Source organism: Gopherus evgoodei, chromosome 1, assembly GCF_007399415.2.
Source record: "Gopherus evgoodei ecotype Sinaloan lineage chromosome 1, rGopEvg1_v1.p, whole genome shotgun sequence".
NCBI classification, from domain to species: Eukaryota; Metazoa; Chordata; order Testudines; family Testudinidae; genus Gopherus; species Gopherus evgoodei.
Genome location: NC_044322.1, coordinates 183,379,550 through 183,400,350, shown reverse-complemented (window position 1 = coordinate 183,400,350; position 20,801 = coordinate 183,379,550).

Here is a 20,801-nt window from a genome sequence, read left to right as displayed (position 1 = left end):
CAACACACCTGTTAATGCATCCCAGAATCACGTTTGCTTTTTTTGCAACAGTATCATACTGTTGACTCATATTAAGCTTGTGGTCCACTATGACCCCTAGATCTCTTTCTGCCATACTCCTTCCTAGACAGTCTCTTCCCATTCTGTATGTGTGAAACTGATTGTTCCTTCCTAAGTGGAGCACTTTACATTTATCTTTATTGAACTTCATCCTGTTTACCTCAGACCATTTCTCCAATTTGTCCAGATCATTTTGAATTTTGACTCTGTCCTCCAAAGCAGTTGCAATCCCTCCCAGTTTGGAATCATCTGCAAACTTAATAAGCGTACTTTCTATGCCAATATCCAAATCGTTGATGAAGATATTGAACAAAGCCGGTCCCAAAACAGACCCCTGCAGAACCCCACTTGTTATACCTTTCCAGCAGGATTGGGAACCATTAATAACTACTCTCTGAGTACGGTTATCCAGCCAGTTATGCACCCACCTTATAGTAGCCCCATCTAAATTGTACTTTCCTAGTTTATCTATAAGAATATCATGCGAGACCGTATCAAATGCCTTACTAAAGTCTAGGTATATCACATCCACCCCTTCTCCCTTATCCACAAGGCTCGTCATCCTATCAAAGAATGCTATCACATTAGTTTGACACGATTTGTTCTTTACAAATCCATGCTGGCTATTCCCTATCACCTTACCACCTTCCAAGTGTTTGCAGATGATTTCTTTAATTACTTGCTCCATTATTTTCCCTGTCACAGAAGTTAAACTAACTGGTCTGTAGTTTTCTGGGTTGTTTTTATTTCCCTTTTTATAGATGGGCACTATATTTGCCCTTTTCCAGTCTTCTGGAATCTCCCCCGTCTCCCATGATTTCCCAAAGATAATAGCTAGAGGCTCAGATACCTTCTCTATTAACTCCTTGAGTATTCTAGGATGCATTTCATCAGGCACTGGTGACTTGCAGGCATCTAACTTTTCTAAGTGATTTTTTACTTGCTCTTTTATTTTATCTTCTAAACCTACCCTCTTCCCCTAAGCATTCACTATATTAGACATTCTTCCAGACTTCTCAAAGAAGTCATTAAGCCATTTCCAAGTCTCCCATTACTGTTTCCCCCTCCTCACTGAGCAGTGGGCCTACCCTGTCCTTGGTCTTCCTCTTGCTTCTAATGTATTGATAAAAAGTCTTTTTGTTTCCCTTTATTCCCATAGCTAGTTTGAGCTCATTTTGTGCCTTTGCCTTTCTAATCTTGCTTCTGCATATTCATCCTTTGTAATCTGACCTAGTTTCCATGTTTTATATGACACCTTTTTATTTTGTAGGTCACGCAAGATCTCGTGGTTAAGCCAAGGTGGTCTTTTGCCACATTTTCTATCTTTCCTAACCATTGGAATAGCTTGCTTTTGGGCCCTTAATAGTGTCTCTTTGAAAAACTGCCAACTCTCCTCAGTTGTTTTTCCCCACAGTCTTGATTCCCATGGGACCTTACCTATCAGCTCTCTGAGCTTACCAAAATCCGCCTTCCTGAAATCCATTGTCTCTATTTTGCTGTACTCCCTTCTACCCTTCCTTAGAATTGCAAACTCTATGATTTCATGATCACTTTCACCCAAGCTTCCTTCTAATTTCAAATTCTCAACGAGTTCCTCCCTATTTGTTAAAATCAAGTCTAGAACAGCTTCCCCCCAGTAGCTTTTTCAACTTTCTGAAATAAAAAGTTGTCTGCAATGCAGTCCAGGAACTTATTGGATAGTTTGTGCCCCGCGGTGTTATTTTCCCAACATATATCTGGATAGTTGAAGTCCCCCATCACCACCAAATCTTGGGCTTTGGATGATTTTGTTAGTTGTTTGAAAAAAGCCTCATCCACCTCTTCTACCTGATTAGGTGGCCTGTAGTAGACTCCCAGCACGACATCACCCGTGTTTTTTACCCCTTTTAGCCTGACCCAGAGACTCTCAACACTTCCATCTCCTATGTCCATCTCCACCTCAGTCCAAGTGTGTACATTTTTAATATATAAGGCAACACCTCCTCCCTTTTTCCCCTGTCTATCCTTCCTGAGCAAACTATACCCATCCACACCAACATTCCAGTCGTGTGTATTATCCCACCAAGTTTCAGTAATGCCAACAATGTCATAGTTGTATTTATTTCTTAGCACTTCCAGTTCTTCCTGCTTATTACCCATACTTCTTGCATTTGTATATAGGCATCTAAGATACTGGTTTGATCTTGCCTTCCAGCTTTGCCCTGACCCTCCTTTCTCTCTGCCATTATAGCCCATGCTCCCTCCTGTTTCCGACCCATCTTCCAGGTCTTGTTCCCCACTTACCTGTGGGGTTTGCTCACCTGTCTCCGTCGAACCTAGTTTAAAGCCCTCCTTACTAGGTTAGCCAGTCTGTGCGCAAATAAGGCCTTTCCCCTCCTCAAAAGGTGAACACCATCTCTGCCTAGCAGTCTTCCCTCGAATAGCATCCCGTGGTCGAGGAAGCCAAAGCCCTCCTGGCGACACCATCTTCGCAGCCAGGCATTCACCTCCATGATGCATCTGTCTCTGCCCGGGCCCCTACCTTCGACAGGAAGAATCAAAGAGAATACCACCTGCGCTCCAAACTCCTTAACCCATACTCCCAGAGCCCTGTAGTCACTCTTGATCAGCTCAGTGTCACACCTCACAGTATCATTTGTGCCCACATGGATGAGTAGCATGGGGTAGTAGTCAGAAGGCCAGATAATCCTCGACAATGCCTCTGTAACATCTCGGATACAGGCCCCTGGCAGGCAGCATACCTCCCGTGATGAACGGTCAGGGCGACAGATGGGTGTCTCTGTCTCCCTCAGCAGAGAGTCTCCAACCACCACTACCCTACATTTCTTATTATCAGTGGTGGCAGCAGACCTCCCAGCCTTAGGGGTATGAGGCATCCCCTCCTTAACTGTTTGGGGTGATTCCTTCTCTCCTGTATCAAGAAGAGCACAAAGGTTATCTATTACCACAGCAGGAGAGTTCGCAGCAGAGGTGGAGCACTGCCTGCTGCCAGAAGTAACCAGCTGCCAGTGTCCACCCTGAGCCATCTCCTCCTCCACTGGTGTGTCAGTAGTCCTGTGAACTGGGACAGCTACATCAGCTGTCTCCACATGGATACTGTCCAGGAATTGCTCATGGATACGGATGTTCCTCAGCCTAGCCACCTCCTCCTGTAGCTCTCCCACCTGCTGCCTGAGAGATTCCACCAGTAGGCACCTTTCACATTGGATGCCACCCCCAGCCTGGATATCAGTAAGTGGAAATTGCAAGTTACAGTCTTTGCAAACCCACACCAGAATCTGGGTAAAAGCATCCATGCTTTGGTGCTCTGTCTGGCTACAGGCGCAGGTGGAAGAGACAGAAGCAGTGCTGCCACAAGTGTTGCAGGTCCTCCTAACCATCGTAAGCCTCCCTCTGTCAAACTCTCTCAAATTCCCGTCTACAGCTCCCTGTCTGCTCTGCTTTAAACAGAAAGGTTTTGGATGTGGCTTGGTTTATAGGTTCAGAGGACCAATGGGTCACAGATGAGACCGACAAGGGACCCCCACTCCCTTCCTACTCCCCTTCCAAACTCCCTTGTGAAACTCCCTGTTAGCAGCTCCTGGTCGCTAAGCTCCCTGGTCGCTTGTGCGCAGCTTTATAAAGCCCTGGCCTGAGTGAATGCCCCGCCCACTGGTTAAGGCTCAGCCAATTACCAGAGGCTTCTAGCTTTCAAACCTTCCTTGGTAGCTCAGCCTCCAACTGCCAGCTACAGCACACGGTCCTTCAAACAAACAAACAAACCACCACAACAACCAAACAGACTGACAAATACAAGCTCAGCACACGCTGAGTTTTGCCCCTTGACTCTGGCCAATCAAAAAACAGAAGCAACAGACTACAAGCAACAAGCTTCAAGCCAAAACAAGCAACAAGTTACATGCCAAAAATGAGCCAACAAGTAACTCACAAGTCAGTTAAGCCAAAAATAAGCCCAATTTCTGTGTTTTTTTCACAGGTTTGGCATGTCTGATGTGCAACTGAACAAAAAACTGGTGGCAGAAAACCCTGGAAAGGTTCATCCATCATAGGAAAGTAATTCAAATTTTGTTTCCTTCTCCATTAAGGAAAGGATTCATTTGCTAGCAAAAAGTTAGTCTATATCAAAAAGACTGAATCAAATATCTTAGTGTCTTTCCATACTATGCAGGAACTGCTAGCCTTCAAAACTGTTGACAAGATTTTATGAGAGCAATCAGATATGGGTGCCAGGTTTGTATTATTTTTGGTGGTGCCCAGAACGGATCCAAGCAGACTCATCCCATCCACAGGATGAATCGGGGCAACTGTCCTGGGCCCAAAGCTTTGGAGGCCCTATACTTCAGTGAGACGGGGGCCCAGGATGGCCTGGGAGGTTAGTAGGGGGTCTGGTGCTGACTGCAGCAAGCAACCCAGCCCCAGCCTGCTCCGCTCCACTCCAGCCCATCAGAGCGGAATGTCCAGGGAGTGTCCAGGGAGCAGAAGCTGGAAAGAGGTGGGGCGGGGATGGGGCCTTGGGGTGGAATGGAGGCAGGGAGGGGGTGGAGCAGAGGCAGGAAGACGCAGGGTGGAGCAGAACAGGGAGGGCTGGGGCCAGGTCACTCACTGCTGCCAGTGCCAGGCTCCCTGCTAACCCCTCAGGCCGCCCTGGACCCCACATCCACTGAAGTGAGGGGCCCCCCAAAGTGCAGGACCTGGCGCGGTTTCCCCAGTCCATCCTATGGACCGGACAGCTCTGAAAATATAAGCCCAAACATTGGTGGAGCTCAGCCTACGTTCCTGAATATTGGTAGAGCATGGGAACCACGAGCCCACATAATTCATCACCTATCAGGGTTCCCCCCCACTCTGAACTCTGGGGTACAGATGTGGGGACCCACATGAAAGACCCCTTAAGCTTATATTCTACCTGCTTAGGTTAAAACTTCCCCAAGACACAAATTCCTCTCCTTGTCCTTAGACGGTATTGCTGCCACCAACAAATGATTTACTCAAAATTTCAAGGAAGGGTCACTTGGAATCCCTATCCCCCTAAAATATTCCCCCCCCCCAGCCCCTTCACCTCCTTTCCTGGAAAGGCTTGAGAATAACATGCCAACCAATTGGATAACAATGTGAGCACAGACCAGACTGTCTTCAGGACACTGAAAATCAATCAGGTTCTTAAAAGAAGAACTTTATTTATAAAGAAAAAGTAAAAGAATCACATCTGCAAAATCAGAATGGAAGATATCTTCTTTCCTCATTCATTGGTCCTTCTGGTCAGGTGCAAACTACGTTATTTGACTATTTAACCCCTTACAGGTAAGGCAATTCATTACAGGTGGCCAATGAGGGACTTTATGCTACCCTTCTGTCTATATTTATGACACCGCCTATGCAAGCAAACAGCATAGAGGGTCCCAGAGCCCAGGCTCCAACTTGAGCCCAAATGTCTACACTGCAGTTTTATAGCCACACAGCCTGAGTCCTGCTAGCCCAAATCAGCTCATCCAGGCCAGCCACAGATCTTCTAGTTCAGTGTAGACACACTGTGATGGGGCGACTGCCCCTTACTGGTAGGCAAGAGGTTAAAGTCTCCCTGGAGAAGCCGTGTGGGAGGAAGCTAAGGAGGAAAAGGCTTATAGAGCCAGCCAATCAGGAGAAGATTTATTGGAACAGCCAATTAGGGCCAGGCTGGCCCCTATAAGAAGGGGCTGCTGAGCGGAGGGGGAGGCAGTCACTCCCTGAAGAATGAGGGTGGAGGACTGGCTGTTTGGAAGGCAGGAGTACCATGGACAGAGTAGTGCTGGGCAGGGTCAGCAGAGTAGGAGAAAGTTCCAGGCTGATGGCTACCAGACTGAGGCCATGATACAAGGGCAGAGAAAGTGCTAAGGTTGCAGAGAAGTAGCCCAGGGCAGGAGACGGCATAGTTCGAGGAGGGGCAGCACGTAGCTGCCAGCTATAGGGTGCCTGGGTGGGGACCTGATGAAGTGGGTGGGCCTGGGTCTTCTCCCACCCCCTTGCCTCCACTTGCCACTGAGGGGAGTGGCTGGTGAATAGACTACAGTTTCCACCCTGGAAGGTGGGAAAGGACCTGCTGGGATACTGTGTCCAGAAGAGGACAATGTGGTCTGGGGAGCTAAGTGGGTCCTGGAGGGGAAGACAGACAAGACGATATGCGAGACACCATCTGAGAAGGGTGTACTGGCACCGCTGAGCTAATTACCAGGACAGCCAGCAGGAGGTGCCATTGTGGTGAGTTGCACCCTGTTACATACACCTTCAATCTATTTCTTTCTCTGACACACCCTGTTCAAACTAGCAGTCCTCAAGGAGAGTGTGAGAGCCATTAACGCTACTTTCTCTGGCATTCTCTCTTAATGAGCTTTTAATATTAAGCTGTTAGGCAACTATTAGAAAGGGCCACCTCCAAGTTTCCTAAGTGGGAGTGTTGAAAGTATCCCATCCCATTTTAGGAGTCAGTCATATAAATCACATCTTGAGATGTGTATACATATTTTGATCTGTATCTCAAGATGTGATTTATATGTCTAATTTCTAAAATGTACAGATTTAACACTCATCCATGCATGGTCATACTTCTATAACAAATGCATAATTCATCGTAGTTTAATTTCATGCATGATGACAGCATCTATCTGAAATAACTGGTGTCAGTCTCATTCCTACTAGAGAAGTGTACACATTTCAAATATCAAAAATTAGTGCCCGTTGACACCATGCTGGTGATCTGACTATAATGGTCATAAAATGAAAGGGCATGGTGACTGACCCATCTTCTTACCTCCCGAGATGAGCCCTTCAGGAAGAGATTGGTGTGTGTAGGGAAGTGTGTACTGCTACTATGCATTTTGTACATATTTTGAAAAACAGAGGGCTTTCATTTCTATGATTATGTATCCAGCTCTTTCAAAAAAGTGAATGCAAACACACAAAAATGTATAAAAGATTTAATACAGGACAATGCCAGTGAAAATGTACTAACTAGACTGCAAGTATGATTCAGTGAATAGTGGGAAGCAAGTTAATTAATCTGCTTTCCCTCCCCCACTAACTATAAATTTATTGAGAAACAACAAGAGGAGGGAATCAAGGAGTATTAGGCGTGGAATGCATAAAGAGGTGGTGGATAAAAGGCAGCAGATAGGAAGAAGATGATGACTTAAAAAATAGTAGCACCTAATGTGAACTCCTTCTACTCCTATACACACCAAAAGTATGAACTTCTTAAACTAAGCCCTACTTGTCTCAGTGAGGTGGAAAATTCCAAAGTAAAACCTCATAGCCTGTGTTTGCTAACTCTTTTCCTCAAAAGATTCAACTGTTGCTACTGTTAGGATATAGATATTCAGGCCTGTCTGCAAAGGCCTATACTTTAAGAATGTAGGTGTATTCTTATCACTTAGCTAGTTATAGAGGTATAAAAGAAAGAATAAAAAATCACTGTCTGTCTGTGTAATGGCCTTCTATTACTGTGACAGCCTGGTTCTTCAGCTAAGCAGTCATAAACTGGGAAATGTATGGTCACATCCTCACATTCCAAACTAGTCATATTAAAATAAGGCAATCTGGGGCTGTTGCGAAGGTGATTCAATCTACCACCTCCAGAGAAAAGGAAGAGCCTAAAACATGTAAAAGGAAATTTAGTTTGATAGTTTTCTGTCTGGTAAGAATTCACTGATCAATAGATACAGCTGGAGAACCTTTATGTCTGTATAGATGTCGTTGTGAAAACCTCACATCTGTATCGTTTTGTATGTTTATTTTCATGGTCTCTGTCTGGTTCTGTGATTGTTTCTGTCTGCTGTATAATTAATTTTGCTGGATGTAAACTAATTAAGGTGGTGGGATATAATTGGTTAGCTAATCATGTTACAATATGTTAGGATTGGTTAGATAAATTTTAGTAGAATGTTTGGTTAATGTATAGCTAAGAATATTACTATATAAATTAGGAGCAAACAGGAAGTAAGTTGGGATTTGAAAATAAGAAAAAAGAACTTGGATTTAAGCTTGCTGGAAGTTGACCCCAATAAACATTGAATTGTTTGCACCTTCGGACTTCGGGTATTGTTGCTCTCTGTTCATGCGAGAAGGACCAGGGAAGTGGGAGAGTGAAGGAATAAGCTCTCTAACAGCTACCACTGGAGAAGCACCTTCAGTGCAACACGTGATGTGAAAGCCAGAATTCATTGGACCCCTGGGTTTTAACCATCTTGATGTTTAACCCTACTCAGAGTTTCTAGACAATTAAATAGTTAATTAATAGTTAAAGTCAGCTGCCACTGACCTCTTGTGTGCCTCCGAGAATCCACTGAAGGAAACAATGGTGGGAAATATTAAGGAAAGCATAGCATAGCCAAGCCTAAGCATTTAAAGCACAGCCCCTCCTCTCCTCAAAAACACCTCTGGTTAGTAGCTATGTAAAATTTCTAATTTCACACAAGAATATGATGAGAAGTTATCTCTAGCTACTTTAGTTTTTGTCATGTGTCCACTGTGGAAATATCAGAATTGTATTGAGGATGTAAATGTGAAGTTTCAGGGTGCAGAGACAGGCTTGCTGTCTAACATAAATCCAACATGTCTAACTGCAAAGTGCAGTTACGTTGGTATTAAACTGATTTGGCCTGAAAACCTGTCCTATATTCATTAATTGATTAAGTCAAATTATACCAGAAATTAGTACTGGTATTTAAAAGATTGTTTTGCAAATGGTTACCAAGCATCTGATGAGATACACATAAAGTTGAAAAATATTGTGCAAAACTTCTCAAAAGCAACACCTGATTTTGCATGCCTCACTTTTTTGGGTTCCCAGCTTTTTGTACACATGACCTAATTTTCAGATGTGTTGAGCACCCACAATTTCCCTTCATATTGGCTAGAATTGTTGGTGCTCAGTATGACAAACTCAGGCCCAAGGCGTGTAAATCCAAAATTAAAGGACATTTATGAAAATTTGGTCTGACCCTCATGTTAACCTTTTACCTCCACTGGTTTTCTTTAAACTACTCCTTTGATTTGAAGACTGGCACATTGCAAGTAACCAAGGCCCATTAACTGCAGTCAGGTTACTCTTTATTTATACATGGTGAGACCACATTCAGGGCTTCAACCTGCACTCTGTGGTCACATCATCAAGATGTATAATAAAGCTTTTAGAAATGTTCAGCCAGCAACAAATGGTCACTCTCAAACTCAAGGTCATTAAGAAATGAGCAGATATATATTGTGAAAGAACCGTCTAAGAATTTAATTGGAACGAAGCCAACAGGATACTATAGAAATTTATTTTGGATCTAGAGAAATTACTCTAAACACCTACAGAATAAAAAAATATATCTTTTCCATTTAAAAAATATCCTATATAAAGGCTATGTCTTCACAGTAAAAAGGTGTGATTTTTATATTGAGATAGCTATCATGATATAAAATCCTAATGGAGATAAGACAGTGGTAGATTTTACCTCAATGTTAATAGCTTTGGCCAACTCTAGACTCCTTGCTAGGAGATTACTTCATCTAACTACACTACAGTGACTTGTGTCCACTAGGATTTTTCATCAAGATAGTTCTCTCAAGTTACGTGATGTAAAATCTTTTTCTTTTTCAGTCGAAGACACGGCCTAATACAATAAGGGCATAGTTCTCTACTATGAAGAAAAACACATGAAATTGTTCTCAAGTTCTATGATTTTCACTAGTGAACTCTAGATGTATCTGTGAGATATAAGCAAAGTAACCAATGTTTGGAATGTGGTCTTGAGAAATTTGACATTTGGTTCTATCTAATTTGATACATGTGTATGTGGCAAATACTTCAGTTATCCTTTTAAACATATAAATGTAAACATACATTTCCATATGGAATTCTAAATAATCATTTAAAACTCCAATCATAATGAAAAGAAAAAAATAAGTCTGCCATTTTATCACAGGCAAATCATAATAACCTTTCCAATTAAGCCAAGACTTAATTAAAGAGCTTTTCATTATCATTTGCAACATTTTATTATCATTATCCGCCTTTTATATAAGGAATTAAATTAATGTTTTAATAAGCCCTTTAAATTTAGCTGAGATAGTTCTGAATGACAAACAATGTAATAACTAAACTTTAATGCACACTTTAATTGCCCATCACATTAATTCTTTTGTAGTGAAATCATGTAGGTTACTTATTTCCATTATTTGTTCTTTGTGCATAGCAATTAAACACTGATATTCTTTGAGAGCAATGTTAACCGTCTACATTAGTACAACTGCATTAGTACATATGTAAAATATCTGTCAGAGTCTTTGGAAATGATATGCAAAGTCTTTGTTCCAACTATATACTGCTCAGATAGGGCTGTGGCTAAATGCCATAATTTAGCCCTATTGGGTTGTGCTCTGCTCCACTGGATGCATCAGGAGTCATTCTATAGCATCACCTCAGGAAAAGTAGTATTCCACAGAATAGCCATGAAATTTAGGTTCAAAAGTAGATCAATGAAACAAAAGAAGCCTCCTACAAATCACGTTAATAATTTGATTAAATGGACAGTGCCATATATGACTATCTATACCAGAATCACCATGGCCCCAATCCTGCAAAAATCACTGAGGGAACGTGTCTATCAATACAGACCTCCTTGTAAGACTGGGTTTGTGATCCATGTGCGCAAACTGCAGTGCTCTCTTGGAACATTACCAAAGTTAGTTTTGCTCCAGGTGAAGGCAGCAGTCTGTGAGCATGTATCACAATCCAGTTTAGGGGCCTAAAATTGTAATAATCAGGTCAGGTAAAGATCAGTACTTGAATTATCTACATTTCACCAAATTAATTAATATGTGTAGTGATCATACTATTCACAAAATGCAGCTTGGCATAACTGTCCTTAAAATAATATTTGCACATACAGAGCAGCAAGGGATCCTGTAATTACAATAGAACCAGTATGAAGAAAGAGTTCTTTTTCTGATGTAGACTTTGTTCCTCTTAACATACTCTGTACCAAATAACCAGGATACTGACATAGGTAAAGGTGGAACTAGATATGGGGTGACTGGAAGTCTATTAGTAGGTACTGGGGAACAAGCTAGTGCAAACAACGTCTAGATAACTAATTATTCAATTGTATTCTAACTTCAGGAGAACTATTTACCATAGCTGAGGTCTTCTGAATCTTTACTCCAGATGAACTGTCCAATAAAGCAGAATGAAAATGGGGATGAAACTGGTATCTACATTTATTTTTAAGATATCCTTAGTGAATTTCTGTTCTGCTTCCCTCTCATTCAAATAGGAAAATATATTATCTAAGAAGTTTTGGTACATCTGAGGCATTGCAAGATACTTCACAAGTCACAATAGTAATCAATGTGAGTAAGCAATTGATACACTGTAAACTCAAAACAAAAAAAAGATAGGCAACTCAGATAACATTAATTTGGATAACAATTGTCTGGGTCACTTCACAATACACTATACGTTTTCCCCTTGTTGAACTTACCTTTTTTATTGAACAGCTATTCTGCTAATACAGAAGTGGTGTAGATTAAGTTTACCTCGACCATCCCTCTTCAGTCTGAGTTCACAATGAATGGGCTTTCTTTGACAGCCTTTTAAATGTTATTGGTGCAGCAGGTGTCACTGAGGCTCTTGCTATTTTCTTAGCTCTTTCGCACTCAAAAATATTTACCAAGGAATTTGTGTAAAGTCTAATTTATGACATGGACTTAACTTGACTTGCATGCAGAAGAAAATAAAACTACAGACAGGCAGAAGACATGCCCTGCAGCACTTTATTTATAAGACTATTACTCAAGTGATAGGACTGTATTTGCTAGAAGTATGATACCTACTTTATCTCTGAAATGTGAATCATACAGTGTCACCAGGATTCATTCATCCCAGTCAAAGATTTGTCCTGATTCTTGTTTCTGAATGTGTTTTAAAACATGCTGTATTCTATCCTGTCTAGGTTTTTATACCAAACTCCATAGTATGCATATCAAATCTTCTAAACCTATGTGGTCAGCAGTGGAACAAGGAATGCATGAAAACAAACCATAGTGTTATAACCCTTAGTTAGCCATAGTGAGGCCCCAGGCATATACTCAGCAAACACTGAAAATTTCAGCAGAAGTTTCTCCATACAGACCGACAGAAAGACACAATTAATTTAGGCCAACATCTCTTTGGTGGACCATTCTGTAAAGGAAAGAATCCCCTTTTCCCAACTTCATTTCTTGGTTCTGAAATTGCTTCATCCTCCAGACTGCCAAGAAGAACTGTGCAGACCATTGGTGGTCCTTGAACTATAGTTTAAGAACTGCTGATTTAGAAGATTGTTGGGCTGGAAAATGGCTCAGGTGGGAGTCTATGCTATTAACAACCAAAATGTCTCTCTTAGACCTTATAAAATTCAAAATGTGTGTCTGTAGTTATAAATTTGTGGCTTGGAGGTTTGGGAAGACAAAACTAAAAGTGCATTGTGTAAAGGAATTTTAACATATTAAAAACTGTTAATAGTCGTTGTATATAGGCTTATGAAAGGTACTTCCCACAGCTACTAAACAAAAGCTCTAAAACTAGTATGGGAGAGGTAAAGGTGATAATTGGATATCCCTTCAGAGTACTCAGGTTGGGGCACAAATTGGATTTACATAAAACCTATGGAACCCCAATAAAATTACTATACTGACGGACCTACCTCCTATCCTCACCACTACAATAAAGCTTTTCCATTGACATAGCAGTGGATCTCAGAAGAATGAAAACAACATCAGGGTAAAATAAATTCACCTTTATCTCTATTCTATGCATTATTCACAGCTATTAATTTAATGGACTAGCTGTTCCAGATGGATGGCCCATATGTAGGGCAGTTTCACTGAATGCCATGAATTTCCAAAAATCCTCCTCTGCATCTGATTTTAATATTCTACTCACAACAGGAAAAATTCCAATTCCAGTGGGAAAAGCAAATGTAGCACCCACCTTTGCTAGTTTTATACTTTTACATTTCTTTAGATGTACTACATTTTCACAAAGCAAATAGTGTTATCTATAACCGTAAACTTCCATTACCAGTTCAAGAGATCCAATTTACTGCACTTGTTATTTCTGACAGCTAGGATTCTGAGTAGCAGTCCTAACTACTGAAAATGATTAGGTATGTGACATACAAAGTACTGTCACTAAGAATCTCTTTTTAAAAAAAAACCCAATATATTTCTCTAGTAATAACTAAGTGAAATATAGTAATTAACTTGTTATCTGGAACATCATCATCATCATCTCCAAATAGTAAAATCATCACTGAACAGGATAAAAGCCATAGTAGTATCAAAACTAATGTATTCTGAGAACACACTTAAGGATAAAGGTACTTCATAGCTGTCTGCTTTAAGGCATTTTCCCATCATCCTAAAGTGCAATCCCCTGGAGTGACTATGTGTGAATAATTCAGAAAATTGCCCCATGCCTGAGATTTATAGGCATAATGTAATCCAATATTTGGTCAACAATATGTCTATAGTGCTCCAGATAGACCATGAAGGTGGAGTAGTAGTAGATAGTTCACTTGGGGCAAATTTTCACCAGGGAGTTTTGTCTTTTCTTGGCTAGCAAATTCCTTTCCTGGAGTCTGTTAAACAATGAAATATATTAAAAGCAGCTAAAGTTTTAAAAACACATTTTTCAAAAGGGATTTACATACTCGGGAGCCTAAACCATTGACTTTCAATGAGACATGAGTCCTAAATGTTGTTGGGTCTTAGCATCCTAAATCACTTATGTGCTTCTGAACATTTTACCCAGTATGTGTTCAGATTGTTACTGGCCAGATTATGATACTCTTGCCTGAATAATACCTTACTTGGGAATATGCTCATTGAAACCAGTGCCCACCCTCCACCATTTCAATGAGTGTTTCATCCCATATATAATATACTATTCCCTGTGTGAACTGATGAGCATGCCAGCTGAAATGTATTTCCCACAAGAAGCTGGGCAAGTATAACATGACTGCTCATGTCTGTGAAAACTGAATATAAAATGAACACAAGCTCAGTAAAAAGGGAACTTGCGCTTCTGCGGCTGTACCATAGAACATTTGTTCTGGTTTCTTTTCAGCCCTAGTTATTGTCAATGGTGACTTTTTCTTTTGTATAGAGATGTTTGTTTGTTTTTGTTACAAGCAGTGAAGCTTTCTCCTGAGAAAAAAACCTTTGGGAAAAAAAAGCTTCCTGATAGTGGACGTTATTTTTTGTTGGACTAAGTCGGCTCCTTCTGGCACCTTCACTCACTCATTAGCTGAACTGGAATGATAAATATTGCCAACAAATTTAAGAAAAAAAACATACCCACTCTAATTATACAGTCACAAGGTTAAGTCACATGACATGGGAAACTCTCTTTTGATACTAATCACTGTAGTGCTAGTTTATCAGAAGACGAATATGAAAATCACCTCTTCAAGGATAAACTATCACTTTAAGAATAGGTCTGGGGCCTGAGTCTCCTCTCTCATTGGTATACCTCCAGAGAAACTGTACTAAAGTCAGTAAATAAAGTGTGTAATCAGAATTAAATGCAGGACCTCTAACTGATAAAGTAAATTCAAAGTGTCATAGGAGGAACCTTCACTGTTTTTTTCTTTTTTAATTAAGCTAGTGCTTTTAGTCTTGTATTTTGTTGCTAATGTTATTAGTGTTCCTATGCAGTAGATTGCCTCAAGCTGCAAAATTCTGTCTCCAGACTGCAACTTCCAAATTTCAAAGCAGGGGAAATTCTGATGCAGGATTTTGGTTTGACTTTTTATACAGATAAAGGCCAGGTATGAAATTTGGATCCCGGTTTGAATTCCACTATCTAAAATTTGGAGGCATGCTGATATAGAGTTTTGCTTCAGTCCCGTATCATAGGTTGTCACATCCCAGGTTATGCCTAATGTCCAGCTTAGTCTCCCTCATCAACTGAATTACAATTTCATACAATAATTGAGATTTTCCATTTATATGTGATTTGTGCTGTGTTTTCCAATCCTGTGGGAAGGAAGATCATGTTTGCAGGTTGTTATGCTGTCAATTTGCTGTGATTATTTTGGAATTGTATTCAATAGTAAAGTTATTGCATCATGACACCATGTTTGAATTAATTTGTTCAAGTCCCCAGATGTTCAGTGCACTTGTCTTTTCTCTTTTCATAACTGTAACATTTTAAAAAGCTACTCTAATTGTGGAAATCCACAATATGCTAAGATGTAAATAAATTCCATATACCTGATTCTGCTGTCTTATTTCCAATATACAGAATGTTTAGGTACCACAGCAAGATACATCTGTATCTAGGTAAAGTTTTATAGTAGAACCTAGGAATTATGAACACCTCAGGAATGGAGGTTGTTTGTAACTCTGAAATGTTTGTAAATCTGACCAAAATGTTATGGTTGTTCTCTCAAAAGTTTACAACTGAACAGTGACTTAATACAGCTTTGAAGAAAAATGCTGCTTTCCTTTTTTTTAGAAGTTTAAGTTTAACATAGTACTGTACTGTATTTACTTTTTGGGGGGGTCTCTTCTGCTGCTGCCTGATTGCATAATTCCAGTTCCAAATGAGGTATGCAACTGACTGGTAAACTTGTAACTCTGGTGTTTATACCTCTGAGGTTCTACCATATTTCTGAATATAATCCATCATGGGCCAGGGTCAGCCACCTCCACTCACATTGAGTTGTACCTTACCCCATGTGTACTTCCATAGGTTTCAGTAGAGGGATAGGTGGCAGAATCAGGTCCTGTATGTGCTATAGCAATGGTCTATATTATCTTCAATGACTTTTTAGTTTACGTGCTATCTAAATGGAATCTAAATGGAACAAGAGCACTATTTGATTCAACCAATTTCTTGTTAGCACGACTATATTGACCAGTGCTACAGTCTGCAATAGGGCACAATGCCTACTACTCTGTTAGCTTTCTCTGAAAAGAAAATGTTTACTCTTCCTGATAATAGAAAAGTAATTTATCAAGCTACTTCATCTATCATTACATTTTCTGAGCCTTCACGAAGTGAAAAAAATTGTAGCATTAAAAAGCAAAAAAAGAGCAAAGAAATCAATATTACATTTAAGAGCATGCACAACATTTCAGAGAATTATTTCAACTACAATGCAGCTGTCAACTGAAAAAATGTACATTTTATTTACTTATGTTTCTACCTTTTATCATTTTAACTTTTTTATACATTTATGAATCTATGTAAAAGCCATCAGAGAATAAAACAAACTGACAGAAAGCAAAGATGTTTTCTTTTTCAAGAAAAATCTATAAAAAAACAATTTTTTCTTTAAAAAATGCAACGTTGTGTTTTTACACTCTCACTTCCAATGAGAATTCTTTTTTGAAAAGTTTTGTTAAATGTATTTCAAAATGTATTTTTTTAATATCAACATAAAATATATGTAGCAATGTGCACCCATGTAACCAAACTCCTTTTTCTCTTCTAGATCAATTCTTCTTCTCTATTCCTTCTTATTAGATGCTTTACGCCATACTTACTCTATTGAAAAAGATAATTTTCAAAAAGTCATCTTATTTGGCCCCATTCCTGTTAAGGGACTTCAATCAATATGTACAAATCTTTGGGTACCAATGGCATCTAGAGTTATAAATGGGATCTAATGCTTTATAAGACCCAGAGGGACATAAAGTGTCCTTTTTTCTACACTGGACTTTGACTAAGGCGAAAGTATTTCATGTTGAAAAAGTCTTTGCAGATATTATCTACAATATTACTAACTTCATGCCATTTCTCTGCTGAGTAGTCCCACAAGATTAGGTCCTGGGATGTGGCTGAACATCATGAGGAACAGGTTGGAGGACAGGTTCACAAAATGGTTTAAAGCTCATCTGTGCATTCTTTGATTCTGGGTGCCACTGTGTGCAGAGCTGTTTTCTAAGTGTAACACTAGCACGCATCAGCCCAAAGAACCAAACACCAGAATCAGAGCATCTTAGGGGCATCCTATCCACATCCTCTAAATGTTGGCAGCAGCAAAGTATATGGTAGAGGAGGCTAACGACTGGCTCTACATCACCAGAGTACAATGGTGATCTTCCTGGGCTTGGATATGCCAAATTTAGGGCCAAATCTGCCAACATTGGGGCATAAAGTGGTCACACCACATTAGAGAATCTTGCCAACTGACTTCACTTGACTAAGGCATAACACTTGGTTCACTAGTAACACAGCACTTGACGTCTGGATCAAAAGCCCAGATTTATTCCATGGACTTCAGTGAGTTTTGGATTAATCCCTAGCTCCTGTCATTAGCAAACATCAATGCTGCACTTGAGCAAAACTCAATTTATAGAAGTTTTAAAACTCAGTGCGTGCTTGCTCAGTGTTTTATTATTATTATTATTATGTGGGATCTCCATTACTGGAGATTTGCAAACATGGTAGCTCATTCTGCACAATCCTCTGCTAAGTGTTTTGTTATTTGAAGATAAAAAGTTAATGCCCGCTGAGATCAAGCCCCCATGGACATTTCAAATTGGACAGCTCACCATATCCACAAAAAGTACTTTAAATGAGGGCGGGGGCAGCAGTTCAAAAATAGCTTGGACAACCTGTTCAAAATTTCTATAAAGATTAACCTCTGGGCATGATAGTGGAAAATTTGTCAGAAAGATAGGAACGTGAAAACAAGGTTCCTGGGGTAACAGTATTGGTAGCTTTCATTTTCACACAAACAATAGTGACGGTTATTTTTGTACAATATGAAAGCCTTGTTTGGGGGTACAGCTTCTTGCTTATTTTTTTCCATTGCTAAATAGGTTTAGATCAGTTGTCTCTGATCAAGATCACCTGGCAGTATTTCAGCTGTAGTGCATCACAAGGAAATTAGTTTCCAGATAGCCAAATTGTCCCTGTAATGCAGAACTCTAAAAGAAATTTGCTCAGTTTTAAATCCTGTATCTTTGATGTAATCCCAATTTACACATTTTGAATCACACAATACAAAAAACCCCCAACATCTTGGGCTATTTTAAAAAGGGGATGGGGGATTATGTGATATTAGCTTCTAAAGCATTTGAAGCAGCACAAAATATAAAATTTATCTTAATCAAAGGAAAAATTTATGAGCCCATGGACAACACTGGGCAGAAAACACCTTTGACCACTGTCACACTATTTAATGTTTAGAGATCTTGAAGTTTATTTGTTAATATGGAAACATTTTGATCTTGTCTTTCTATGCTGTCTTATTTGTACGTTACGCTCCAGGACATAAGGGAAATGCTCTTAGAAGTGTCACCATATCAGTCACTAATATAAACCCTAGGAGCCACTTTTTTGCATTTTTGTTTTCTCATATGTGAAAAATAAAATCCATTAATGATAATATGCAATGAGTAAATGCAGTATAATACTACGAAGTGTTATGCCAGTAAGAACTAGTAAGCATCTTTTTGTATGTACTTATAGAAATACATATAAAACTCATTGGGCTCTGCTTTTTCATTAAGTATAAAGGTCTGTTTTGGGAAAAGCTACTCTGTTAAGATAATAACACTATATAGGTTTCTAAAAGGCTTGTCAGCAATACTTCAAGTCTGTTTAGCTAAAGTAATTATTTAATGACATATTTAAATGTTTAAGTAAGGCTAAAACCTAAATCAATTTCAATAGATGCATAGTAATTATCATTATGTCCACATCAGCATGCTAAAATGAACACTTACTATTCTGTGCAGCTACACAACTTCTCCCTTTGTCCAACACATTTTATTAAATCCTTGATTCAACCTTCTGATCTTTAGTGCTATAAATCTTTGAGCAAGCTATGGAAGAAACTCAGCTAGAAACTTAATTAGTTCAGACATTTAAAGCATTGAATACACTAGTGCAGTTTGGAATTTGTAATAGTCTTGAAATTCAAAGGTGGAGTTGAGCAAAAATTGGCCCTTTGTTTTCAGTTGCTTTTTACAAAAAACTAGCCAGGTTTTTATTCATTTAGAACATGGCACAATTGCAATGTTATCATAACATCATCACAAAATTAAATAAAATAGGCAGCTGTAACAAGGAAGAATGAAACACAAATTTAGCTGAAAAGGACCCAGGCCAATTTATAATTAATGTTAAAGAAATGTTACAGTAACACCACAAAAGGGAAAAAGGCAACAAATGAGCCCCATGAACTATTCTGTACACTGCCTCTTCAGAGAATCTCGTAGACTTTCATTCATACTATCAGTACCATTTGTTTCTCAATACTCAACAGGTTTGTGAAAACTGGGGCCAAATCCCAGCCATCTAAAACACAGGCCTCTTACTCTTACACATGAAGGCTCCATGCCAGCCAAACTGATCATAAGGGCTGCAGTATCCCTCAGTGCTTTGTGTAGACAAACAGAGCTCGGAGCACCTAACATAACAGGATTTGCAGTTGAGGCATTTGGAGGATAGTGAGGAGACACTGCTTCCTACTCTGTCCACTTCAAGTGCCATGGGATGGGAGGCTCCTGACCTGTAGGGCACTGACTCTGGTTGAAAGCTCCATCTTGGAGCCAGTGTAATATGAAATATAACCTTCTTGGGTGGGCAGAGGGTCATCATCTGCACATTGCTCTTTCGTGAGGAGACCAGATCTTGTTTTATTTTGGCCCCTTGAATGGCTCCTTGAGAAATTAAAAGAACTTTTAAAATGTAAATGCAAGCCTAAATAAAAACAAAACACTTCATGCACAAATATCAGACTGCATTCAGATCTCCAATAGGAGTCGTCTCTATTTCTGGATTTTATTCTTTCCCTTGCTATTCTACCTACAAGTAGACTGTGCCAGAGTAATATATCTGGTGTGAAAGACAATGTCCATGATTGAAATAACAGTTTCTTAGCAATCAGCGATGTTCTAAAAACAGGTTTCTTCCCCCCGTCCCCTTTCCTACTGAAACATGTAAAACTGTCACAGCAATTATAACACATTCTCTGATGATTCACACAGTTTTTACAAAATTATTTACAGGGCTGCTCAATAAAATGAAAGTGCTAATTGACCACAGCAGCCAAGAGCCACACTTGATTTACAGGCAACCACTGGAAGTCATCAAAGTGAAATAAAATTACAATGGTCCTAGGGTCACAAATTTCTGTTTCAACAAACACATATACTTATTGTTATTTATTATTGGTATCACTGTAGTGCCCAGAGTCCCCAATCAAGATTTGCTCCCTGTATAGGCAGTGTATATACACATACTAAGAGACCATATGTGACCTATAAAGCTTAACATTTGAACAGACAAGACTGGCAAAGATTTGGAGAAAGAAAGTCTTACCATCCCCAGTTTACAAGTCAGGAACTGAAGAACAAAGAGATTAAATGACCTACCCAAAGTCAGACAGGAAATTTGTAGTGGAGCTGGGAACTGAATTCCGACCTCCCAAGTCCTAGGGCAGTGCTTGAACCACAAAGTCAACTTCCCCCATAGTGTTGTTTCAATATGTGGCAGAGTGCCTGATATTGGACAAGCTTCTGTTTCTTTTTTTGCTAAAATATTCCCAGAAGTGGAGAGGGTCAAAGTGTAATGGACCTGGGAAAGGGAGATAAGAGGAGAATGAGTGCAGAAGGGGGAAGTGTTGAGTTCACAGCATCCTTGCTCTCACACTTTTCACCCAGAAGCACATCTGTGGGTTTTTTGTGGGCAGGGAATGTTGAATCAAGGTGACATTTTTTCT